At 23.8% G+C, this 8,406-nt stretch overlaps 1 non-coding gene and 1 pseudogene across 1 annotated transcript; one reads left to right on the forward strand and one right to left on the reverse strand.

Annotated features, from left to right (window-relative positions):
* Positions 1 to 2,269: 2,269 nt before the first annotated feature.
* On the forward strand, positions 2,270 to 3,628 carry LOC124910070 (annotated as a pseudogene).
* A 274-nt stretch (positions 3,629 to 3,902) lies between these two features.
* TRNAA-AGC lies at positions 3,903 to 3,975 on the reverse strand. Its single transcript has one exon. It is a non-coding gene; the product is annotated as a tRNA-Ala (tRNA).
* Positions 3,976 to 8,406: the final 4,431 nt, after the last annotated feature.

Here is an 8,406-nt window from a genome sequence, read left to right on the forward strand (position 1 = left end):
ATTATTAAAATTGTTTGTCTCATTATTATTTAATATTTTTAATTATTATATTAATAACTAATAAGATTTTAATTTAGTATATAAAATTAACTATAATATAAAATTTTAATTGAATTATATTTATTTAATTTAAATGTTATTAATTGATTGCATAGAAATAAATATAAAAGAAAATTAATATTATAAATAAATAAATCATATTTTATGATTTAATTAAATTATAGAAAAAAACTAAAATTAATTAATAAAAATATAATTATTTTTATAAGTTTATTTGTTTTAATAATGAAAATATAATATTAAATTATTTATATTTAATTATATTAAAGTAATATATAATTATATATAATAAAAATATTAAAAAATAATAAATATTTATTAATCTATATATAATTGAAGGTATAATTAGAAAATAAAAATAAAAAACATATATAAACAAATATTATAGTTAGGAAATTAGTTACAATTTTATATCATATAAATTATAAAAATGTATAAATTTGTATCTAACAGCTCTTATTAAAAATTTAAATTATTATTGGATAAATATATTATTTTAACAATTTTCTTATAAGGTACAAATTATACCCCGTACAAATTATATAGGATATAGATTATATAAATGTATAAATTGTAACGAAATATAAATAATATAGATTAGTATAAATTGTATAGGTCATTTATGTTTGATATGAATTATAAAAAATGGTATAAATTGTACATAGGTTATAATTTTGTGTTTGATATATAATATAAGAATGTAGTATAAGTTGTATAAATATTAATTTAAAATTTTAATTATTATTATTATTTTATATTTATTTATATTATAAATAATATTGTTTATTATTATAAATTATTGTACTATTATTTAATAATTAATGTAAATTTAATTAATATGTAAAAAATTAATTATAATATAAATGATAAATTATGTTTATTTAATTTAAATATTATTAATAATTGTAATAAAATAAATATATAAATTAATAATTAATAAAATTATCATTATAAAAATAAATAAATATTTTTTAATTAAAATATTAAAATATTTAAAAATATATATATTAAAAATAATAATAATATTAAAACTAAATAAAATATATTTAATATATTATATAATAACAAGTTATATATATTATTAATAAAAATTATAATGAAAAATTAAAAATTAAGTGATATAAGAAAAATGTTGTACCTAGGGGGACTAGTTACAATTTTATACCATATGAGTTATAAATTATACCAATGGTAAAATCTTAACCTATATTATACTATACCAATAGTGTTATACTCTCTAATCAATTATGTTCTTCACTATAATTCCTCAAAATACTATGCTTTGTTTGATTGAAATTATCTTATATTATTTTTTATTTTATTTTAATTTTTTAGAATTAGGATGAACATTATTGTTTTAATGAAATAGATAAATAACAATTATTTAGAACATATCAAATAAAATCAAACTATTTATATTAGTAATTATCATTTTTGTTTCAACATTTATTCAGCATATTTATCATTTTCACAACATTAATATCTCATTCCTACATAGTAACACATTCTCATAAGTGTATGAGATTATCTTTATTTTAAGAGTTTAATTCTTCAATAAAACTTAAAATTCAATCAAACAAGCTCTAATATTCATAATTTTCTCTATTGGGCGGAGCCAGTTGTTGAAGCGATTGAAAACACGTGAAAATGATTTGTTACCTTCTCGTGTTTATATAGCCAATACAAAATAAACTTGAGATACATTAAAAATGATTTAAATTCGTGGTTTTCTCGTTTATACATAGCCAATTAGAAATTTCATATACGATACAAAATATTTGTTACATTCATGATTTCCTCGTTTTGGCATAGCCAATCAATAACTTCAAATACGTTAAAATTGATTTGTCACATTCACGGTTTTCTCGTTTGATAGTGAACATTATTTGAGATCATACTTTTCAAGGGTTCATGTCTATAAGGGTCGACGAGTAATAAGATAATCTTTATCTAGACAATTTTATTTTTAACGTATTCAAAAGATAAAATTTCATTCAATGGGTTATTGTTTAATAATAAATTGATTATATTTTTGGTTTAAATTTTTTTTACATAAAAAAAAATTATTTGAAATTAATTTATTAATCAAACAAGACCTTAGAATTAGAATCAGCCGTCCCTTTATAATATATATATATATACATACAAGGTACCAGGTTATTGAATCACAATCATCCCATTTCTTGAATTTCATTTCTCTAGATAAAAGATGAATAGGCCCGGTGACTGGAACTGCAGGTCATGCCAATACCTCAATTTCCAGAGAAGGGACTTATGCCAGTAGTGTTGTTCATGAGATTTTTTAGGCCTTAGACGAAAGCACGAAATTGGGGCCCTAAGCATAAACTTCACTTGTGTTTCACCGTTGATATTCAATAACCTTCCAACATCTACAAAGATGCAATATAAATTGTCAATGAAAGTGACTTCTTCTTGCATTTTTAGATGCAAAATCATTAATAATTGTATCGTAATTAATATATTCTAAAAAATCTTTTTCAATACATAAAATAGCAAGTTCATTCAATCTATCTTGAGACATCGAAAATCTTAGATAATTTTTCAATAATTTTAACTTAGAAAAATTTCTTTCAGCAGAAGCTACCGTAACCGACAATGTTAGTAAAATTTGATATACAACAGAGACATTAGGGTTTTCAAATTTTTGTTCGGATAGTGTTGGTTTGTTTCTCTATTTGGGCTATAGAGCCATGGGTCAAAAAATCTAACATAATAAAAAAAAATTTAAGAATAAGAAAAGAAAAATCCTTACTAATATCTAGCCAATATAAAAAAAATGGCCCCTTTTTTTTTTGTCCTAGGCCTAGGCTGCCTACCCCTCCGGGCCGGCATGCCAGCGATGCGGCGACCTGAGGCCTACTGCTGACTCACCTGGAGTTTTCGGCGACAGGGCCGGCGGCGGTTCTGCACAATTCGGATTCTCTAGGATGAACGTGAGGATCAGTGATTGGTACTGCATGGTCAGGAACTGCGGCGCCCATAACTTCGCCAGCCGCTCTTTTTGCTTCCATTGCGGTGCTTTAAAGGATTTTGAATCCTCCTCCCCCAACGCTGCCGCCGCCCACTTTGATGGAGAAGCATACCGCAATAGAGTCTCCGGCTTGGGACTCGGCGGCGGCGGCGTCAGCATCAATGGCACCAATTGAAAATCCGGTGATTGGATATGCACCATGTACTGATCATTAATAGATAATAAGAATAAAAAGATACAAGCTTTTTTAGTGGTATTGTGTAAAAAGTAAAAATGTGAAAGTAATTTTTATATTTTTTTTCTTATTTGGTTCTCAAAAGTGGGATTTATTTATTTATTGACAGGATGGGGTGTAACATGCACAACTTTGCTAGTCGAAAAGAATGTTTTGGATGCAATGCACCAAGGGACTCATCAAGTTTAGGTAATTGTAAGATAAGTTGGTCATTAACTATATATATATAGATAGATCAAACCCATAATTCTCATGATTCAATTATTTAATTATAATAATGATATTATATATTTATATATAGCAAGATCTTTTATGACCCTTTTTTACTTTTGACAGCATAAAGCTCCATAAATGCAGTCTTCATGGAGAGGAGGAGATCATTAATGATTGGTTGTCTTTTATAATAAGCCAACAAACCTAAACTAGTTACTTCTTTAAGTTGTTGTTCTTGTGATCAATGATTATATCTATGTTAATTTCTTTGTTAAATAAAGAGTATTATTATCAGAAATGCCAATTAATGTTATTTATAAGTTATCTTTTGATTTACTGGAAGTTATATTAATTTGTAGGTGCTAAAATTTATTAAACATGAAGTAAAAATAGAAAAAGAAATGGAGATGCGGGGTATCGATCCTCGTACCTCTCGCATGCTAAGCGAGCGCTCTACCATCTGAGCTACATCCCCATATGTTTTATGTCATTTTGTTTGCTAATCAATATCCCAATTAAGGCAATTTTACTGCATATGTTTGTTGCTTTGAAAAACAACTTAGTGAAAATTAAAGTACCATTTAAGTATAATTCAAAAGTTTTTAATTTGATAAAATTGAAAGAATACATAAAAGATTTATGTGATCTCTCATCAAGGATGATAAGCTTCAGAAATTGTTACAAAAATATAAGTTAGAATTTTGTATGTAAATGTATCATTTTCATAGAGTATTCTTTGTAACTATACATGCTCAAATTCTTAGAAATTATCTCACAGATAATTGAAATCAGATAAAGCCTCTTTTTTTTTAAATCAACCATTAATTTGAATGGAAAGAAACAAATGTATCATATAAATCATATAATGGGCACATTTGGAGAAAATTACTTGCTTTAATCTATTAAGGTAAGTTTAGAGTCGTTCAATTAAGCATGACATAACGACAAAAACATTATAAAATTAGGAGTGTTTACTTTGTTACCAATCACACTCGACATACTACGAGATTAACTATTTTAAAAGTAATAGTGAAAATATTAGGAAAAAATATTTATTACCGAACCAACAAACAAACATTACAAAAAAATTTAGAATTAAGAAACTCAAAAATCTTTAAAAAAAAATTAATGATTTCACCATCTCGGTTAATTTTCTAAAAACCTTTATTATAATATGTAATATATGAGAATTATTGTAACTATGGGTAAGCTATCAAGTGAATTTGAAGATGGTCTCTCATATAGCATATATATCAAGTGAATTATTGTAACTATGCAAGATATATAGTATTTATCTGTAACCCAATTTATGTTTTTCTTTAAAGGAAACATTGATATTATTCAATCACACACACACACACATATATATATATATATATATATATATATATATATATATATATATATATATATATATATATATATATATATATATATATATATATAGTTATTGGTATCACATTCACAACTCCATTCAATTTCTCCAATGTAATTATGACTCAATTTTAACATTGTGTAGTGGTCTATATATATCTCTTGCATATTTGTTCTCTAGGTTTTTTTTTTGGCTTGTGGAGAAACATCGCTCTTTATATTTAAATCTAATATTTTATTTTAAATTACGAAAATCATTGATAATTTCTTGACATAGGATTCCGAACTTTTGTAAGCCAACTTCTTCTATGTTGTATGAGTTTCCTTATTCTTATGGCATTGACTTTTTGAATGAAAATGACATGCTTATCTTAAGGTTTATAGTGGTCAAAAGTGATCAAACATTCACTAATGTTCTCCTACAGCACTCCATTGATTAGGTTAGCTTTTGGTTAGATTCGTGTTCCCTTTAAGCTAGCTTTATGTTACTTCATCATCATGTGCCCAAGTACATTTTATGGGTCAGCAAAATTTGTCTCTACCAAAACCATTCATTCAATCCTCTCCTCTTATGTTCTCCATAGTGTCATCCAATAACTTATGCCCTTTTCTTCTATGTAGGGAAGGATATAGGTTAGGACCATAAGAGGGCTCAAGCCCATCTCAGGATTTTTCCTTTTGTTTTTTAGGATAACATGGTGACATGACCCCTAATTTCATAAAAAAAAAAAAAATTATTATTTGTTTATCTAATTCTGATTAAGAAAACAAAATATATATTTTTTCGTCAATCTTGAAATCCACCCCCAATTTATTTTTAATTTTAAGCCCAATTCAACTCTACTCCCTAGATTCGTCCCTACTTTAATATATATATATATATATATATATATATATATATATATATATATATATATATTAATTTACTGGGTTATATGATAAAATTACAAATTAAAAGGGGATAATGTTAAGTCTTTGTATAAAAAACATCATTTCAAAGTTAGGTCAAACAAGGTTTTAAACCATTAGATTGAAGGTCGCATATGAGAACGCGTTAATTTAAATTGAAGAGTCATTACAAATATAATATTATGTTATACACTTATATGATGAATAAATATTGATAAAACATATAATTATGAATTATCTTTATGGCATGATTTAATAGGTTTGATAACTCATTGAAATCACAATGTTTAGACATTTTAGACTTTTGGTTATTAGTTAATTAGACTTTTTGTAACTACTTTCTGACATTTGGTACTAGAAATTATTTCCGCCCATTTTATTGAAATAAGTAAAAACGTATTTTATCATAACTTATTCCTGTTAAAAAAAATGCATGCAGCACCAATAAATTCATGTAAGATTATCTGTAAAATGACTCCATTAAATTCGTATCGATTATAGAACCACTTATAATTATGAAAGATATTATCACATAAATACATTATTTAGTGAGTTAAAATATTGAATAAATTAATAAAGAATAGTACTTTTAGACTCAAAACCAACACTAACTTTATACAAATTATTATTATTGCTTTTTACTTAAATTGAGAGTTGAGACTTTGTTCTCAAATATAAAACTTGTACTCAACTTTTTAAATGAAGAAAAATGTTAACTTGTTTCCCAAATCAAACAAAATAATTTCGCTTATTCTGAGTGAAACTCAACAACAATTTTAAATTATATATATATATATATATATATATATATATATATATATATATATATATATATATATATATATATATATATATATATATATTAACCCATATTACACAATAATTTAATCAATATAACTGTATAGACCATTTTAAAAATTAGCTCATTGTACAAAATAATTAAATCAATATAATTGTATAAACCATTTAAAAAAAATAATACTTTCATTTTGTACTAGTACTTTTGTTTCATTATTTTCTTTGTTGATCAACATTATTATTTTATATTTTATACTTTTTATAGTTTGTTGCGTTAACAATATCTTTGAAATTCATTGAATAAGTTATTTAAGTATTTATACAAGAATAAGAAGCTTGGAAGAGGCATTGAGATTTTTCAAGAACTTTCAATTTTTTAAAAAAAGTTTGTATTTGTTATTTAATTCTAGTTAATATTATCAATTAATTTGTGCTATTTTATTTTTACTCTTAAATATTGACTGTTTAACTTTTAATCTTTATTTTCTAACATTTATTTATCTTTTACCATTTTCTAACAACTATTTCATCAATTTTCAAAATAAAAAAAATAATAACTGAATAAAAATTTTAAAACTATTTATTGAGTTAATATTAAAATTACTTCAAATTTAATTACATAATTTATGTAAGGCCATTTAAATGTGAACATTATAAATGGATGTTAGTGGAATGACAATTTTTTTATTTATCTTAAAGCTTTTTTTTTTTGTTGGCAAATTGTTCATAAAATGAATTTATTTTAATAAATAATCTTTTTTCAATGTTAATTATAATAACAATGTTAAACACCATAATCAAAATTATTTCACAAACAACAAATGTGTTCTTTTCTTTCTATATTTTGTCTATATTATAATTATCACGAAATTTTCGTTCGATATTTTATTCCAGGTTGTATTATACAAATACGACTAAAATATAGTTAAAAATCGCCTCTATAAATCATTTTTAAGTGAAGAGAAAACTTATTTTTTGTTGAAGAGTTCATTTCTTAACTCAAATGTATCTTATTATATAAGTTTTTACAATTAAGTGGTTTATATAATTTTAAATTTTATATTTTTACAAATTCATAAATTATTTTAATTTTAAAATTTTATAAAGTTATATGAAATTAGCTAAATTATATTATTTTTTAAAATATTACTTATTTAAATAGATAAACTCTTTTCATTTGTTTATTATTATTTTTTAGATTAAATTTATATTTAATTATATATATAAATAATAATATATAACTAATATTATTTTTAAATAAACTTTCGAAATTGTACTTAATTTAGAAATAATTAATAATTTGGAATAATATTTTTAATTTAAAACCAATATAATAAAATATGCTAGGCCTGTTTACTGACAGTTTACAATTAAATCACACGTTTATAAAGCCCAAATAAAATTGAGGCGTCAAGGCCTCAACATACATTTTGAATTTAGACCGGCCCAAATAAATTTCAAGATAACTATATAAGTCCAAATATTTGTTTTGTTCATTAATCAAATTTAGATCACTATATAATATAGTGGTACTTCATAATTCGTACTATTCACTCAAATATTCATAACTTCAGTTGTGGTTAATAAATTTGAGTAATTCAACTTGGGTTAGAAAGTTGATATATCCATCTTTCAAATGGAGACAGTCTTGAGCCATGGTTCGACATTTAGAGAATCCTCATTCTCCTCAATCATGATTATTCTCTCTTGGGAAACGTGCATCATCATCTTCTTTGCTTTAACCTTGTCTATGTCTCATGATTATGATTAGTTCCTTTTGTAAAATGGTTAATTTTTTCACAAAAACAAAAGAGTTCTGAACTCA

The sequence above is a fragment of the Impatiens glandulifera genome, chromosome 7 (genome assembly GCF_907164915.1).
Source record: "Impatiens glandulifera chromosome 7, dImpGla2.1, whole genome shotgun sequence".
NCBI lineage: Eukaryota > Viridiplantae > Streptophyta > Magnoliopsida > Ericales > Balsaminaceae > Impatiens > Impatiens glandulifera.